The 19,562-nt window shown below is 43.9% G+C and overlaps 1 protein-coding gene across 5 annotated transcripts in view; it reads right to left on the bottom strand.

The window, feature by feature from the left end:
- Positions 1 to 19,562, bottom strand: part of IKBKG (inhibitor of nuclear factor kappa B kinase regulatory subunit gamma) — a 68,160-nt gene that overhangs the window by 41,368 nt on the left and 7,230 nt on the right. For all 5 annotated transcript variants that reach the window (XM_040324832.1, XM_040324834.1, XM_040324836.1 and 2 more), the window contains exon 2: positions 17,544 to 17,651. The gene's annotated coding sequence lies outside the window, so the exon portion shown is untranslated. The remainder of the gene's footprint in view (positions 1 to 17,543; positions 17,652 to 19,562) is intronic.

Raw genomic sequence — 19,562 nt, 5'->3', positions numbered from 1 at the left:
TAAAATTCAGTGGTGATAACACAGAATAATCACCATAAAGGCACTTGATGGCATTAAACAGTAATCATAGGGAAGTCATCACAGGATAAGGATAGATAACAAACACAGCATGGCACAACATTGCATGACATCTGCTCCAGATTCATGCAGTAATACTATGTGTTTGCAGTGAGCACTTTTTTTGCTCAAGGAATACAGAATAGATAAAATATGTAAATGATGGAAAGCTGTTTTTTACGTTCACCGTGTTGAGATCCAGTCGCAGCGCCCCCTTGGGGCTTGTTTCATGGGTAAACAATAGTCACCTCCTTCATTGGTGGCCATTCTCCTAAAAAGAAATACAATGAACTTGGAGACATGGTCCCTTCTCCTTTAAAAAGGCAATCTGGGGGGAACTTACTAAAACAGATGCCAACTGAACCTGGAGCGGCTGTTCATTGTAACCAGATTCTACATTTAGCTGGTTCAGGTAAAGCGGGAGTAAACTCAACGATACTTACCTTTGCTTCAACGGTCTGACACCAGTGAGGTCCCTCATCGGCATCTTCTTTCCAACTTCTTCCAGGTGCCAGGCTGTCACAGGATGACACCACTCCCATGTAGGGACAGGAGTCATCCCAACACAGGCGCTGTGCCAGGATGCAAACCGAGCATGCACAGCTCAGGGTACAGTCTACAGAAAACTGCGAGCAGGCAGTAAGGTTTATTGGATTGCAGAAGAGACATTGCATGTCTCTTCTGCAATAAAGAACCTGCCTGCTCACAGTTTAATATTAAAAGTATGGGTTTTACAGAAAAACATTTATACTCACCCAGGTAGATGCAGCATTGATCCGATGATGCATCTGTCCCCACACCACCTCTGCACTGAGAACTGAGTGATTAAAGTCCACTAATTGCTCTGAACAGAGAGCTGGTGTCTCACTGGAGCACCGTGCTGTGCAAGGGGTGGGAGCGGCTGGCTTAATGTCCCCGTGGCTCGTTGAGAGGCTAAGCCAGCTGACGGTCCAGGCATCTGGATGCATCCTGACTGTAAAGTCGGGATCAACCCAGAACCGAATGAGTAACATCAGCCGACATCGGCCTTCAGCCCATTGACAGCTAAAAAAATGGGTCACAGGAGTGCAGAACGAATTGCACTTCTGATCTATAGGAGAAATATAGCCCAAAAAGCTTTGGCTGTACTTCTACTTTAAACTTTAGAACACATTCAAGCTTTAAAAAAAAAAAAAAAAAAAAAAGGGGGGGGGGGGGGGGGGGAAGAAGATAGATCAGACTGATTGCCATGCACAGCTGATCTAGATGCCGGCTGCACCAGCCCGCTAGATGCCGGCTGCTCCAGCCCGCTAGATGCCAATAAGCACACAGTCATTAGTAAAAACCCGAGAGGTTCTAACCCTTACCCGCTCACAGATTTAGGGGGGGGGGGTTAATTTTAAGGCAAATTTTTTTGAACGTGTAACATTTTAGCATGCTAATGTTTAGGATACATTTTAGGGGGATTAAATATCTGCACACAGAGAAAAATAGCCACTGATCTGCCAGAGACCCATTGTGCTTCTTACTTCCCATTTGGGCCGACAACAGTGCCTTTTCTACAACGAAATGCCAACCTGTATTGTCAGTCCTGCCAGCTGAACTACAGAACACCCTCTATCTCCACCCCTCTCACTACATGTGCATAGTGAAAAGGCTCTCGGTATATGTAGTTAGTTGTGGGAGTGTGCCTACATCGATAGGAACTAGGGATGCACTGAAATTTCGCGGCCGAAAACATATCATCCGAAAATTGCCTTTTCGTCACTGTGCCGAAAGAGAAATCCTGCCAAAAATGGCGTATGCGCAGTAGCGGTGGGAGAACCAGCAGGTGACATCACTCGTGTGGACGGCGTGCACGTTCCTCGCGGTTAAGACGCCGCACTCGTAAGCAGGTTCCCTGTGGTTGAGAAATGCTGCTGGGACCCAAGAGACGGCTTCATAGAGGGCTGCATAGCATACGCATAGTACAAGAGTGGGCACTGTCTCTCCTGGATGGACACCATTACTACTATTCCCCGTGAGCATTGCCGCTTTTCCCTTACTTACTTAAAACGGACAATCCAACTACAGAAATTATGATCTTTCTATAGCAGTCAAACATTACTACATGGCCTTGTAATTTTTTTTTAAACATAACAGTAAGTAATAAATATAGTAGTACTACTTACTAGTAATACAAACAGAATAATTGAAAACAAATGGCATGCTATCCATTCCATTTAAAAATCAAATTTAATCAATTTAATTACATATCTTTTTGGTACAAGTCAGATGTACTGCAGTGCAGACATAACTACCTTGCATGGCAAGAGTGCGCTTAAAAAAAAAAAAAAAAAAAAAAAAAAAAATTCTTCTGCGCTTATAAAAGCAAAATAGTGCAGTGCAATCAAATCCTAACAAAGTCCATAAAATGAATCATAAGAAGTCCATATGATGAAAGTTACTGCATGTGGAAGAAGCACAAATCAATTGGTGCAGTGATGAGCAGGACGATAAGCAGGTGATATCAATCCCTCCACCACAGATATTTTGGCCTCTCACATCATGTACTTGACCTGAAACAGATCATTCAGCAGTGAAACCACACTCAGGGTATCAATCATAATTCAGCACCTTTGATGAACGCCGAGTCCACAGCATATGTACAGAAACAGAAGACTATTTAATGCTCTCTGTATGGATAATAAATGAATAAAAAAGGTAAGAAATATACTTGTATAGCACTCAAACCGAGTGCCGGCATATAGACGTGTAATAGTTTCAAACTAAAAAGATGGTGACTCCTCCCCTGTACCGTTGCGTCCATGGGCGGGACTTCTTCAGCGTGGGGTTGGATTATTCTGCACTACTAGCAAAGGTGGACCATGTCTGAAGTGTGGAAATATTTTAAAGTTTCTGATAAAGACCCCAACTTTGCAGTCTGCAGTCTTTGCTCAGCAGAAATTTCAAGAGGGGGTACAGTGCCAAGGCATTTTTCAACAACAGGTTTGATACACCTGAAAACATGTCATCCAGAACACAAGAAAACAGCACCACTTCCAATAAGTGCCTCAGGCTTCACACCATCTGTGGCCAGTCTTTGAAAAGGTTAAAAAAAAAAAAAAAAAAAAAAAAATGTATTGAGCCGCATTACTCACTACCAAGCAGACGCTACTTTGCAGATACCCGTCTACCTGAATTGTTTTGCAGTGTTAGAAAACACGTTCATGAGCTCATGACTACCGATGTCATAGCAATCAGTTTTACTACCGACATTTGGAGTTCAGACGTCAGTCCAACAAGCATGCTTAGCCTAACAGCGCAGTGGCTAGATGACAAATTTCAATTGCAAAACATCCTAGTTAACGCAAACAAGTTTGTTGGATCACATACTGCAGCAGCAATATCTGACGCTTTAAAAACCATGCTTGACACTTGGCACATCGAGAAGTCTGAAGTGTATTTGATTGCCCGAAATACAGTCAGGTCCATAAATATTGGGACATCGACACAATTCTATATATTTTTTGGCTCTATACACCACCACAATGGATTTGAAATGAAACAAACAGGATGTGCTTTAACTGCAGACGTTCAGCTTTAATTTGAGGGCATTTACATCCAAGTCAGGTGAACGGTGTAGGAAATACAACAGTTTGTATATTTTCCTCCCACTTTTAAAAAAAAAAAAAAAAAAGACAAAAAGTAATGGAGCAGATTAACAATCATAAATCAAACTTTCACTTTTGGGGTTTCATCCCTGGTGATGCTCTGCCAGGCCTCTACTGCAACGGTCTTCCATTCCTGCTTGTTCTTGGAGCATTTTCCCTTCAGTTTTCCTCAGCAAGTGAAATGCATGCTCAATCGGATTCAGGTCAGGTGATTGACTTGGCCATTGCATAACATTCCACTTCTTTCCCTTAAAAAACTCTTTGGTTGCTTTCGCAGTATGCTTCGGGTCATTGTCCATCTGCACTGTGAAGCGCTGTACAGTGAGTTCTGAAGCATTTGGCTGAATATGAGCCGATAATAAAATTGCCCGTAAAAAACTTCAGAATTCATTTTGCTGCTTTTGTCAAGTCACATCATCAATAAATACAAGAGAACCAGTTCCATTGGCAGCCATACATGCCCACGCCATGACACTACCACCACCACGCTTCACTGATGAGGTGGTATGCTTTGGATCATGAGTTCATGATCATGATCATGAGATCATCTTTTCCTTCTCTATACTCTTCTCTTCCCATCACTCTGTTGATCTTGGTCTCATCTGTCCATAGGATGTTGTTCCAGAACTGTGAAGGTTTTTTTAGATGTTGTTTGGCAAACTCTAATCTGGCCTTCCTGTTTTTGAGGCTCACCAATGGTTTACATCTTGTGGTGAACCCTATGTATTCAATCTGGAGAAGTCTTCTCTTGATTGTTGACTTTGAAACACATACACCTACCTCCTGGAGAGTGTTCTTGATCTGGCCAACTGTTGTGAAGGGTGTTTTCTTCACCAGGTAAAGAATTCCTCAGTAATCCACCACATTTGTTTTCCTTGGTTTTCCGGGTCTTTTGGTGTTGCTGAGCTCACCGGTGCGTTCTTTCTTTATAAGGACGTTCCAAACAGTTGATTTGGCCACACCTAATGTTTCTGCCATCTCTCTGATGGGTTTTGTTTTTTTTCAGCCTAATGATGGCTTCACTGATGGTGACAGCTCTTTGGATCTCATATTGAGAGTTGACAGCAACAGATTCCAAATGCAAATAGCACACTTGAAATGAACTCTGGACCTTTTATCTGCTCCTTGTAAATGGGATAATAAGAGAATAACACACACCTGGCCATGGAACAGCTGAGCAGCCAATTGTCCCTTTACTTTTGGCCTCTTAAAGAGTGGGAGGCACATATCCAAACTGTTGTAATTCCTACACAATTCACCTGATTTGGATGTAAATACCCTCAAATTAAAGCTGAAAGTCTGCAGTTAAAGTACATCTTGATAGCTTCATTTCAAATCCATTGTGATGGTGTGTAGAACAAAAAAGATTAGAATTGTGTCGATGTCTCAATAATTATGGACCTGACTAATGCATGGAACATGGCAAAGGCAATAGAGGACAGTGAACCTAAGCATACAGTGTACGGCACTCGCTCCAATTGGCTGTGAATGAAGGATTGCAGAGTCAGCGCACCATATCTGATATCGTATCAAAAAGGAAGAAAAATTGTGGGTCACTTTAAGCATTCTCCGCTTGCTTACTCCAGATTACAAACTTTGCAGATAAAGTTTCGAATGCCACCGAAACGACTGCAGCAAAATGTAGTCACTCGTTGGAACAGCACCTACTATATGCTGCAAAGTCTTTTTGAACAAAAGTGTGTTTTAGCTGCATACGTTGCAGATTACGAGCTGCCGGCAACAATGAGCGCACATCAGTGGATGTTAGTTGAAAATAGTTTGTCTCTTCTATCTCCATTTGAACAGTTAACAAAATAAATAAGCTCAACTAATGCTTCCATTGCTGAAGTTATTCCCTTGATTGCTGCACTGAAGCGTCTGCTAGGAAAAGAGGTAGAAACAGACCATGGCATAAAAACGTCTAAAACCACTCTACTGGAGGCCGTTACCAACCGGTTTCAAGACAAGACACAGAGTCCAACCCTCTGTACTGCATTGCAACAGTTCTAGATCCTCAATTTAAAAAAGAGCATTATTTTAATGTGGAGAAAAAGCAGCGTGCATGGGAAATGATACAGAAACAAATGGAGGTGGTGGAAGCATCTGGTGAAGGCGTTTCGAGGTGTAGCACAGAGGAAAGTGAGAAGAAACGGTTGCATACAAGTGAAGAGGAACACACTCCCTCCATATCCATATGTTTGAAGACATTTTACATGAATGCACCCCGGTCCATAGCAGTGCCACAACAAGTGCAGCTACCCAACAGCTGGACATTTAGCTGAACAGCCCATCGCCAGAAGCGACAATCCCCTTGAGTACTGGCGCATCAACAAACAACGCTTTCCTTTGCACAGATTACAGGCAGATATTTATCTGCCCCAAGCACCAATACAGAGAGTGAGAAACTATTCAGTCTAGCACCTAATATTCTTGATGAGAAGAGAAACCGTCTCTCCTGTGAGAAAGCGGAACAACTTTTGTTCTTAAAGAAAAATCTGCCACTTTTACTGAAAATAGATTTAGAAGAGGTTCTGCTCTCCTGATCCGACCCCCCCCCCCCCCCACTTTGTGGCGTGGGAGACAGGACAGCTGACTTCCAAGGGGATGAAGGCAAAGCTGAGGCCTGAACACAGCCTTGCCAACAAGAAGTTATACAAGCCCACACTGCAAGCAACTTCTCGTTCCCTAGACATCTACTCAATGCTATAAGAACAGGTCTCCATACACCAAGCATACATTTTGGAAGGGTAGAATGGGTATTGCATTACAAAAGAACTTCAGCCAAAATTTTATTTATTTTAAACCAAGTGTCATACTTGCTTTAAAAGGGTGGAATGTTCCTCTATGACATGGTGTAATGTTGAACTGAGGTCAGAAAATTTCACTTGAAAATATGGGGAAAACCCACATGGCAAACCCAGGTTATAGATGATACATTCACAGAAGGTGGTTTCCCTCTGTAAATATTTCACTGGGTCAAAGATTACAGCTTCTAATTATTCTTCCTTGTATACTCTGCAACAGGAGGTGCTCACAGCTTTAGAACTTCTGCCATCACAGGATAGCCCTCAATTATAGAGATATTAAGCTGGCTTAGGACTCAGCGTTGCTCTATGCTTTCCATTCTATACAAGGGCCCAGATTCAGGTAGAATGGAGCAATATATGCGTGGGCAAAGAGCAAAGATTTTTCTCTGCGCCCACGCAAATATTTCGATTTGCCCAGCGATTCACGGAGCAGTAGCTCCGTAAATTGCGCGGGCGATATGCTAAACAGCCGGGCGTAAGGCTGCCTAATGTAAATGATCCCGCCGGGGGCGGGAATCATTTAAATTAGGCGCGCTCCCGCGCCGAGCGAACAGCGCATGCTCCGTCGGGAAACTTTCCCGACGTGCATTGCGGCAAATGACGTCGCAAGGACGTCATTTGCTTCTAAGTGAACGTGAATGGCGTCCAGCGCCATTCACGAATCACTTACGTAAACATGAAATTCAAATTTCACGAGCGGGAAGCGCAGCTATACTTTAGCATAGGTTGCCCCTGCTATAGCAGGAGCAACCTTGCGCTAAAGTCGCCGTACGGAAACTCCGTACCTTGCGTGCGCAGGGCCCGCGCAACTTTTGTGAATCGGTGGTAGTATGCAATTTGCATACTATACGCCGATCACAATGGCCGCGCCCCCTAGCGGCCAACGCAAGAATGCAGCCTGGGATGTGAAGGCATAAGGAGGCTTATGTCTGTCAGATCCTAGGCTGCATTCGGTGTAACGAGGTTCCTGAATCAGGAGCACTCGTTACACCGGAGCAAGTAAGCACTTGCGCCGCGCAACCTATGGTTGGGCGGGCGCAAGTGCTTCTTGAATCTGGGCCAGGGTCTTTAGCAAGTCTTTACATCACCAGGCAGGGATGATTAACAGAGCAACCACAACATATGCACCCATCTTATAAAAAACACTGTAGTCAAAGTTTAAAAAAAAATATAAGCTTTTCTAATAGCCAAGACCCATTTCATATTTTTCTGCGCTGTCAGTGCTTGGATCCACCATGTAAAATGGGTACCTAAAAGAGTGTCTCAACCCAAGAACACATATAACATATATTGCAGATTACCAGTCCTTAAATATGTTTTTTTTTTTTCCAAGGCTTTTTTCCTATTTTTTTAATCTGGCCATCATGCATATGACATAATTTATTGGTGTATAACACTCACTTTTTCACCATGCAAATCAGTTGCAAATAGTGTGTGCGTGTTATACACCGATAACGGGGAGGGGGGCAGGACAAGTGCCGTCAGATTACATACATTGGACCAGTGTTCTGTCTATCATAGAAGCCGGTACAGGAAGGTCGGGACTTTGTATGAGGCCCCGTACACACGAGGAGACATGTCCGCTGAAACTGGTCCGCAGACCAGTTTCCGCGGACATGTCCGACCGTGTGTACGGCCTAGCGGACAGGTTTCCAGCGGACAAAAGTTTCTAAGCATGCTAAGAAACTTGTCCGTCGGACATGTCCGATGGTTAGTACGCCTAACCATCGGACCGAAATCCCCCGCATGCGTCGAAGTGATTGGACGCATGCGTGGAAGCATTGAACTTCCTGGTTTGCGCACTTCGCCGCGTCATCGTCACCGCGTTATCTGTCCACGGGGATTTTGGTCTGATGGTGTGTACACACATCAGACCAAAATATCCCAGGAGACATGTCCGATGAAAACGGTCCGCAGACCGATTTAATCGGACATGTCTCCTCGTGTGTACGGTGCCTCAAAGTGGCCGCTGAGTAAACAGGAGATTTTCGCTGTATGTAATCTGACGGCACTTATCCCACCCCCCTCCCTGAGATGGGCATTGATCAGGCTGCATTCATGGCAATGGGGAGGCTGCAGGTGGACATTAACCATGCTGCATTGATGGGCAATTGTGAGGCTACAGATTGGCATTGATTAAGCTGCATTGGTGGGCAATGATTAAGCTGCATTGATGGGCAATTGTGAAGCTGCAGATGGGCATTGATTAAGCTGCATTGATGGGCAATGGTGAGGCTGCAGATGGGCATAGATCAGGCCTCATTGATGGGTACTGACCCTTTCTTTGCTTCAAAGTTTGTTATTTTTAACCTTCAGGTTTTTTCCTGAAACTCCCCTCTTAAAATGAAGGTGTGTGTTATACGCCGATAAATACGGTATTTAGGGTGACAACCATTACCATACATCATGGAGAAGTTTTGTTGGCCCAGAGGAGAGAACACCTCCTGTGCCCCTCAAAGCACAGGGAGTGGTGTTGTATATCACAAATCTCTAGTAGGATCAACAGAGTTTTTTTTTTTTACATTTAGCGCACAGATATGATAAATCAAAGGCATAGTCAGAAGACTGAAAAAAGGGAGTAAATAAGTGAAGTTCATTGTTGAGGCTTATTCACACAGGCACTGAAGCCTGTAGAGTATATGGCCCAGATTCACAAAGCACTTACGCCGACGTATAACAAGTTACGCCGACGTAGGTGCAACTGTGCGCCGTCGTATCTGTGCGCCAGACCCACAAACTAATATGCGCCTAAAAACAGGCTACACCCCGCCGACGTATCTTGCTTACGCTGGCGTAGAGTGGGCGCACATTTAGGCTGGGAGCATGGTGCTGCTCCCATTGATTAGCCATTCAAACATGAGGGAAATACGGCAATTCACAAACGTGCGTGTGCCTGGCAAATGCTACGCTAGATGCGCGCAAGTTGTACGTCCAGCGTAAAGTTATTCCCCATAAAGGAGGTGCAACGCAGCAACAGACATGCTCAGGTCTGCACCAGGGAACACAAGCTGGCGTATTGTGCGTGGGACGTGTGCCTGGCTGGGCGTACGTTATGTTCACGGCGTAAGCAGTGATCCGGCGTAGCTTAGGCAGTTGTGCCGGCGTGGTTATGAGCAGGCGCAGGGGGGTGCGTCCACGTCACGGCACATGCGCAATTCGTAATACATACCTGTCTGGCGCTCGGTCCATCATTTGCATGGGGTCACGCCCACTTCCACCTACGCCGGCGTACGCCTTCGAAACCCACGCCACACTGGGGCAGCGTTGGGAGCACTGGCTTGCTGAATGCAATGCTTGCCTCTCTGCGCTACGTTGGCGTAGCATACAGTGTTTGCTCTACGGCGGCGTTATGTGCGCCTTGCTTTCTGTGAATCTGGGCCTATGTGTTTAGGCAGCTGGGAATGACAGATATCAAGGACAGAAGCAGTTGTATGGATCTTACTGCACATCAGAGAATATACATCCGTACAGAACAAATTCATGGCCCTGGACACGCTCTGATTGCATCCAGAGTTGTGCACCCGTCCCTGAACTGATGTAAATGCTCTGATGTTCAGTAACATACATACATTAGCTCCTGTCATTGATTTTTTAACAGGCTGCAGGGAATATCTGTACAGCCACTGCGCCTGTCAGCAAGGCCATTGATTTTTACCAGGCTGCTGGCCAACAATTGCAATAAACACATGCTGTACAGGCCTCCGAGCCTGTGTGAATTACTCCATACACTAAAACCTGAAAGTGGATGCTCCCGTTTTCTGTAAAGCTGTAAAACGTTTTCTATAAAGCTGAACGCGTGCGAGATGTTTCTTTTCAATAATTTTTATTACATCTTTCATACACATATAAAACCTACCATGTCATTTCAAAAGACAAGTATACAAAACAGCCAGAAAACACAAAGATGGATCTGTCCTATAGCCCACTCCTCTCTATAGACCAAATTTTTAAACTTTCTCAGGAAAATGTAAAAATTTAAATATTCCACCCCTTTTACCCCCCCCCCCCCCCCCCAAAAAAAGAGATGTTTCTAATGCTTTCTCTTTTTATACAGTGCACTATACATCAAAGATAATCCTGTGTACTGGAGAGATCATCTCACTGCAGGCATGCATACAATGAAGCATGGAGTGTACTGTGGCCGGATATACAGGTGTAACTCGAAAAATGTGAATATCGTACAAAAGTTAATTTTACTAATGCAACTTAAAAAGTGAACTTAACCACTTGACCACCGGGCCTATTCTGGCACTTCTCTCCTTCATGTGAAAATCACAATTTTTTTGCTAGAAAATTAATCAGAACCCCCAAACATTATATATTTTTTTTAGCAGACATCCTAGGGAATAAAATGGCAGTCATTGCAATACTTTTTGTCACACCGTATTTGCGCAGCGGTCTTACAAGCGCATTTTTTTTGGGAAAAAATCACTTTTTTGAATTAAAAAATAAAACAATAATTTTTGCCCAATTTTTTTATATATTGTGAAAGATAATGTTACGCCGAGTAAAATGATACCCAACATGACACGCTTAAAAATTGCGCCCGCTCGTGGCATGGCGTCAAACTTTTACCCTTAAAAATCTCGATAGGCGACGTTTAAAAAATTCTACAGGTTGCATTTTTTGAGATACAGAGTAGGTCTAGGGCTAGAATTATTCCTCTCGCTCTAACGATCGCGGCGATACCTCACTTGTGTGGTTTGAACACCGTTTTCATATGCGGGCGCTACTCGCGTATGCGTTCGCTTTTGCGCGCGAGCTCGTCGGGACGGGGCGTTTTAAAATAGTTTTTTGTTTTATTTATTTTTATTTTTATAATTTTTTACACTGAAATAAAAAATAAAAAAAAATATCACTTTTATTCCTATTACAAGGAATGTAAACATCCCTTGTAATAGAAAAAAGCATGACAGGTCCTCTTAAATATGAGATCTGGGGTCAAAAAGACCTCAGATCTCATATTTAGGCTTAAATGCAAAAAAATTTAAAAAAAAAATTAAACTGTCATTTTTTTAAATGACAGAAAAAAAAAATGTTGCTTTAAGACGCTGGGCGGGACTGACGTTTTGACGTCATTTCCGCCCAGCAGAACTATGGGGACGGGCGAAGGAGATTTTTCCTTCAGTCTCGTCCCCAGTCACTTGCCGAACGTTCCCGATCGCCTCCGCGGCTACGGTAAGCGGCGGAAGGCGCGGGAGAGCGGCGGGAGGGCCCCTCTCCCGCCACCGATAACGGCGATCTCGCGGCGAATCCGCTGTGGAGACCGTCGTTATCGTTTACAGGACCGTCGGCACTAAAGATGCATACCTCGGTTGTGGCAGCAGCTGCTGCCGTTACCGAGATATACATCTTTAAAAACAGGACGTCTTTTTGACATGAGGCGGTGGGCAAGTGGTTAATATATGAGATAAACTATCTTGCTTTGCATGTAATGAGTCTAAGCTGTGATTTGTCATAATTGTGACAGGACTTGGCACCTGCCAAAACCTGGTTCGATTACCATGGGATTACCATTCTTGATTGGCTAGCAAACTCGCCTGACCTGAAACCCATGGAGAATCTATGGGGCATTGATGAGACACGAGACCGAAACAATGCAGAAGAGCCGAAGGTCTCTATTGAAGCATCCTGGTCATAACACCTCAGCAGTGCCACAGGCTGATATCTTCCATGCCACGCTGCATTGATGCAGTAATTGCTGCAAAAGGGGCCCAAACCAAGTACTGAGTACATATGCATGCTTCTACTTTTCAGAGGTCTGATATTGTTCTATGTACAATCCTTGTTTTATTGATTGCATGTAATATTCTAATTTTCTGAGATTGTGGCTTTGGGGTTTTCATGAGCTGTAAGCCATAATCATCACAATTATGACAAATCACGGCTTGAACTATTGTGCTTTGCATGTAATGAGTCCATCTCATATATTAGTTTCACCTTTTAAGTTGCATTAGTGAAATAAATGAACTTTTGCACGATATTCTAATTTTTCAAGTTTCACCTTTACAGAAAAAGCAATAGGTGTGCTGGGAGAGGGAACCCACCAAAGCCAGAATCCCCCATGTAAAAAATGACACCAAGGCATAGTACACCTTTTAAACCACGTTTCATTGTACACTTCCACCCCCTCTCCCGATTCATGGGGCGCACCCTCCAGGGAATCCCGTTTCATTTAATTCAACGTAGCTGCGTATGCCTCTGCTAAAACAGCCACATGACCCAGATGTGTTATGGTTTACTTTTTCAATGTGCTTGTAAAGGCAGAAGGTTTTTTTTATCTTAATGCATTAAGATAAAAAAAATAAAAAATATTCTGTGTGCAGCAGCCCCATTCATGCTTACCCGACCCCATCTCGATCCAGCGATGTTGCACAAGCCTCAGCCGTTTGGGACTCTCCTTCCTGATGGGGTGGGGCCAAACCATGGCTCTGTGTCTGAATGGAGTCAAAAAGCTGCGGTTTGGCTCTGTTGCCCCCATAGCAAGCCGCTTTCTGTGAGGGCACTTGACAAGAGGGAGGGGCCAGGAGCGCCAGTGAGTGACCCAAGAAGAGGAGGATCAGGGCTGCTCTGTGCAAAACCACTACACAGAGGAGACAAGTATAACGTGTTTGTTATTTTTACCCAAGAGGAAAAAAAAATATTATTATTATTATATAAAAAGGGTTTATTATCGCTTTAACTACAAGTCCCTATTCAGAAACAGAGTAAAGTGACAGCAGAGAAAGAGACCAAGTGGTTCATCAAGTCTGCTCGTTTTTTTAACAATTCCATCTCGGCAGATTGTAGAAATGTAGAAAGTGAGCCAACAGTCCTTTTTCCCTGCTGTTGTTCAGCAGCATTCCCTCCAGACAGGCGCAAACCTTCGTAAAGGAAAAACTTTGCAGGAGTATATCCACTAGTTGGAATGCTCTGCAGACTTCAATGCAAACATTTGGTAATTAAATGGTTTTATTTTGATCAATGCTGGCGCAGTTGCTACATTTTTTGCAAAAAGGTTGACTATGCTTTTAACTAAGAAGGGCCAAAGCTCTTTTGGCCTTAGTCATGTGGATCACAGGAGTGCACTTCATTCTGCACTGTCCCTCTAGACTTTGGAGAAACCCCTACTTTAATGCAGGTATCCCCCCTGGTGCCTAGGCCGGCAGCTGGCTTAACCTCTCAGTGAGCCACAGACCCCTCCACAGCCCAGAGCTCTAGTAGAATGGCAGAGCAGAGAGCCCCTGGCTGACAGTCAAGGGCTTACTGAAGACCAAGAGTAATCAACGGTCTGATCACCCAGTTCACAGCGTAGCGGCAGCAGGGGACAGATAGGATCGATTCTGCATCCACCTACGTGAGTATAAAGATTTTGTTTTTTGAACAAAACAACGTTTTCTGAATGGTGCCCATGCCAAGCAAGCAACCTCCTGTGTTCAAGAAGCAGCAGGGCCAATGGTTCACCGTTCAATGGTCATTCATTATTAGATTCTATTTTTTCAGATGTTTCAAAATCTTTATTGATTTCACATACCTGTCTTTTTCAGTCCTATATGCAGATATTGCTAAATTGTGGCATTTACATTGAATGTTACTACCCTGTTGACTGTAATGTTTCATGGCACACCGGCTGCTTGCCGTTTATTATATATATATATATATATATATATATATATATATATATATATATCTCCAAAAAAAAAAAAAAACACTATCCTGTGTCTCAGAAGCAATTGTAAAGGGTTCACTTTATTTTTAAATAAAAACAAACATGCAATACTTACCTGCTCTGTGCAGCTCCGATCCTCTTCTTCTGGGGTTCCCAGTCAGCAGTCCCGGCCCCTCCCCTTCATCAGGTGCCCCCCATGGAAAGCTGCATTGCCTGCGGGGCACCCATGCGGGCACGCTCCCAAGTCCCGCTGCTACATCTATTGACAGGGACTTGGACCCGCCCCCCGCGTCACTGGATTTGATCGACAGCAAAGGGAGCCAGTTGCTGCCCAATGAGGACAGACAGTGGCTGGAGCCGCTGTGCTCCTGCACATTAAAAATTTAAATTGAAACAGGGGGGGGGCCTAAGGGCTAGCAAAGAAGTTTTTTTTCACCCTAATGCATATGTATTAAGGTGAAAAACCTTGACTTCACAATCACTTTAAGGCCCCTTTTCCGGCGTCAGGCTCTTCGCTGATCCCCACTGAACAGGCAGATGACAGGTCCTTGTCCCCTACGAATATGCAGAGCATACACGGACACAGCCTGTTCTCTATGGGGCAGACCAATGGAAACGGTCTGCATGTCTGTTTCCATCTGATGTGATGGATAGATGGATGGCGAACGCATCCCCATCTGGCTATTTTCAGCAGAAAGGATTGGATCAGATGCCTGCGGGGGACAGCGAACACATGTCCACTGGTCCGCCTGGAAAATGGAGTGGAAGGAGCCTAAGGAGTCTCCCCAGTTATCTTGAGACTACAGAGCAATTTTTGACGTTGTAGATTATGATGGGGGGAGGGGTGTGGCTTGAGAAGTTTAGTGGAAGAAAACTGGGCAGGACTTCACTTGCAGCAGTAAAAAATTGTGGCATGTACTCAGGATCCTGCATTAAAAAAAAAAAAAAAAAAAAAAAAAAAAGGGGGTCATAGTTCCAATATTACCTATACGCACATGTGTACAATTAGCTGGTCAGGTTATTCCCAAACAATCAGTGCCGTCAGCTATATGTGGCAACACTGATTATATTCTGATGGTGGGGAAGGCTCCCCAGTGTCAGAATAAAATACCACAGCGGGAGAGATTTGGATGGGGAAAACAAGGGATTTTCTTTCGTTCAATCCACTGGTTGAACAAAAAATAAAAATAAATGCATAATGTGTGGACTGCCTTAGAGACACTTTATAAGTCATTCACTAGGCAGCGACAGCAGGCGCAGGATGACTTCAGCCTATAGTTATTCAGAATCAGAGACTAGCAACACTAAGCATGCACATACCACATAAAACAAGTTCAAAATACTGATAACAGAGCTGTGTGCATGATCGTACAAAGTATGGATCTGAACTAGGGTTGTCCGATACCACTTTTTTGAGACCAAGTACAAATACTTTTTTTCTAGTACTCGGCGATACCGATACTTTTTTTTTTTTTATGTCATGTAACAGTGGCGGTATTTTTCTTTTGTTTGCACAATTTTTTTTTTACTATTTTTTATTTTTTAGGGTGGGGGGGTGTTGATAGTGTCAGTGTGTTTTTTTTTTTTATTATTAACATTTTAATTTTTTAATTATTTATTGCAAATAATTTTTTTTTCATTCTGCCCTGTTGAGGGGGCTTTGGTGAAATATCAGGGGTCTTAACAGACCTCTGATATCTCCCCTTTGAGACAGAGAAAGGGACTAAGGACAGTCCCTTTCTCAGCTGCACTGAAAATGAATGAAGAGAAGAAAGAGGCTCCTATCCATTCATAAACTGAAATATTGTAAACACAGGTTACGATGTTTCAGTTATATGAATGAACAGAGTCAGTGATCACTGACTCTGTTAATTCGGAAAAGGTAGGACCCGGGTTCAGTGGTTCCTACCGCCGCTCTCCAACCTGACAGAGGGGGTGGAGAAGGAGGACATGGAGAGTGACACCATGGAGGGGGAAGCAGCGGCACAGAGGGGGGATACGGAGCATGGAGGGGGAGAGCGGAGCACGGAGGACAGCAGCGGCACGGATGGGGACAGCAGAACCGAGGAGGATAGCAGCGGCACGGAGGGGGGACATGGAGGGGGAGCGCAGAGCCAAGGAGGATAGCAGCGGTACAGAAGGGGGGACACAGAGCATGGTGGGGGAGAGCAGAACCCAGGAGGATAGCAGTGGCATGGAGGGGGGACACGGAGCGTGGAGGGGGAGAGCAGAACGGATGGGGGGGGGGAACTGAAGGATACAGGGAAAGTCAGGTATCGGGTGAAGTATCGGAGCATTTTCCCTGAGTACAAGTACTCGGGGAAATGCTTAGTATCGGTCCCGATACTAGTATTGGTATCGGGACAACCCTAATCTGAACACAGCATAATGTTCACCTATGCATGAGACCTTAAAGCTGAACTACACCCTCCTATCATTTACAGCCAAGGAAGCTGCCATTGTAGGCCCCGTTTGATTTGCAATTGCCAAGGCGCTGCACATTATGACACCAGCCATTTAATGACTTGACAATTGGTCGAGAGCACAAGCAGCTGTGACAGTTATTCACATCAGGCCTTAAATATCATGGTTTTGGGAAACAGATCAATGGGTTTAGTTCTTCTTTAAGCTCGAATGGTCCATCTGGGTCTTCGCTTAAGAGTGTTTTCGTTTATTGCTGCATTTTATTTGGTTGGACAGTTATACTGAAGGCTTCTTTACTGGAACTTGGAGTACTTTGTGCTATTCAACTGTAAAAATGTGACCAAGGTCACCACACATAATAAAAACAAAAATTGGAGAAGAAAGTAATGGCAGTAATAACTAAACAAACATTCTAAACAAATATATATATATATATATATATATATATATATATATATATATATATATATATATATATATATATATATATATATATATATATATATAATCAGTTAAAAGCAGTTGTATCCTCCTCTTGCACATTTTTACAGGCTTACCTGTAGGTAGAATTAATATTTTCTAAACTTGTACGGTTTAGGAGATATTCACCTTGCATACAGCCACTGACGTCAACGGTGCGTGCACTCTGAAGGTCCAGCGGATGTTGCCAGAAAATCAGAGCCCCTTGTCTGAACAGAGGACTCCTGCGCTTGCACGGGAGTGACGTCATCACGGCTCCGGAGCCACAAACCCAGAAGAAACTCAGAGGCAACATGTCAGCTCCCTCAGAGGTGACCGGAAGGCGGTGCGGGCGCTTTGTTCCAAGGTAAGTATTTCATAGTGAGCTAGTATGCAGTGTATACTAGCTCATTATGCCTTTCAGGTTGTTTTGGGGGTTTTGGTCAGGGCATACAACCGCTTTAGAACAAGGTGACTATCAAAAGAAAAATTGCAATAACATAACATCGCACTTACCTGATTAAAAAAAATAAAGATGAATTTGGTGTGTGGTTGTCAGATTATCACAGATCAGTCATATCTTAGGGAACACTCTTTGCTTCTGTCCAGTGCAATGGAATTCAGCTAAAGAACAAAAAAGGGAACTGTTAGTCTGGCAGGCCATCAGCAGGACTATGCTTACCACAGACACACAACTGTAAAGAGACCCTGTCAGGCCTCCAAAGCATCCATCAAACTATTAGGTCCCAGGAAGAAAAGACACTATACTCCTTGCCTAGCCTTCCACCCTTTCCAGTAATGCAGCCTCCATCATTGTCCATAACATGAGACACTTCACAGTTAGGGACGCACCATGGGGGAGATTTCCAAAACCTAGTGCACACAGAATCTGGTCCAGCTGTACATTATGACCAATCAGCTTCTAGGTTTTGTCAATTCTTAGCCAGGGTTCACACGATTGCGATGCGGGAACCAGCGTGATTCCGGTGCCGGTTCACACATCTCCCCTGCAGGCAGTTCACACTGCCCTCTGCGAACCACTGCGAGTGTCAATGCAAAGTTAATGACACCCCCAAATCGGTGTAATCCGATTCCAGTGCAGAAAAAAAAAAAAAGGTTCCTGCACCTATTTCGTGCAAATCCAATGCAAGAGTTCAGCTGTACAACTGTATGGCCGAATTCTCATTGCACAGACATCGCATGTGATCTGCACCAGCAATGCGGTGCGAATCACATGCAATGTCTTTGCATATGTGCGAACCCAGGCTCAAAGCGGTGATAGACTTTGTAGACCAAAAAAAAAAAATTCACCCTGCGAAGCAATATCATAATGATGAGAGATGGCGCACTGTCACCACTGACCAGGCTTCCATCTTTACCCGGTCTTCCTTCCCCGTTGGCGGACTCTGGCAGTCAGACTGCCTGAGCTGGGATAACATCACTCCTGTGCATGCGCATGGAGGCACAGTTTACAGCACGGTATGCCGCTCCTTCAGGGCTCATTTGCTGACAACATCACCAGCTGCTGCTCTGTGAAATATCTCCTAAGCGGTGCATGTTTAGGAGATATTCATTCTACTTACAGGTAGGCTTTATTATAAGCTTACCTGTAGGTAAAAATGGCTGAAACGACTTTACTACCACAAGCTGAAGTTAGAATCGGATTGGTTAAAGCGGAGTTCCGGCCACAATTTCACTTTTTAAATATAAATACCCCTGTAATACACAAGTTTAATGTATTCTAGTAAAGTTAGCCTGTAAACTAAGACACTTTATAAAATAGAAATTGACTGGGGCCATCTTAAGTGTGGGCATCATGAAGCCAGACTGTATGACTTCTGGGATTTCAGCCTTGCAGATCTCGAACATGCTCAGTGCTGCACAAGCAGTGTCAGATCAGGTTTCAGCACCTGTGCTGTCCAAGTCACATGATTCTTTGAGACTGGGGAGTGCACAGACTCCTGGAAAGTTACACCCACTACATTCCCAGGAGTCTGTGCGGTGTAGGTTAGGAAGCATTAAGCACCTAGGTGCAGGAAGAGGGAAGATTAACTATTCTGCCTAGCAACAACACTTTGAAGGCATCTAAAAAAAATAAAAAAATCGTAAAGGACTAATGACATTTTTTTTAAAACTACTGATGTAATGTTATATTTATGGGTGGAACTCCACTTTAACTATGCACAGCTTCACCAGATTTACTAAATCTCCCCCAATGACTATACTTTCATAATATCTGCCTACAAGCAGCTCCTGCTAGAGTCAACTATATAGGTCGAAAATACATGAGTGCCGGTTAAGGTGTATGTAAAGGTAAAGGTGTATGTAAAATTCAAAACTTGCTTTGGACACAATTTGGAAGCATTGGATCCTGGTGTGGACAAATCCATCCAGCACCAAACGCTCACTGCCACAATGACAAAGTGCATGGCCAATGGTGATACTGTATCTAAAAACTTACATAAAGAAAAATCCAGCACCACAGCGTAAACCTCAAAACTATTTTTATGAGGTCATGATCCAAAAGGTTCCAAA

The sequence above is a fragment of the Rana temporaria genome, chromosome 9 (genome assembly GCF_905171775.1).
Source record: "Rana temporaria chromosome 9, aRanTem1.1, whole genome shotgun sequence".
In the NCBI taxonomy this organism is placed as follows: domain Eukaryota; kingdom Metazoa; phylum Chordata; class Amphibia; order Anura; family Ranidae; genus Rana; species Rana temporaria.
Note: the sequence above shows the minus strand (reverse complement) of the source record. Positions and strands in the feature narration are given on the sequence as shown.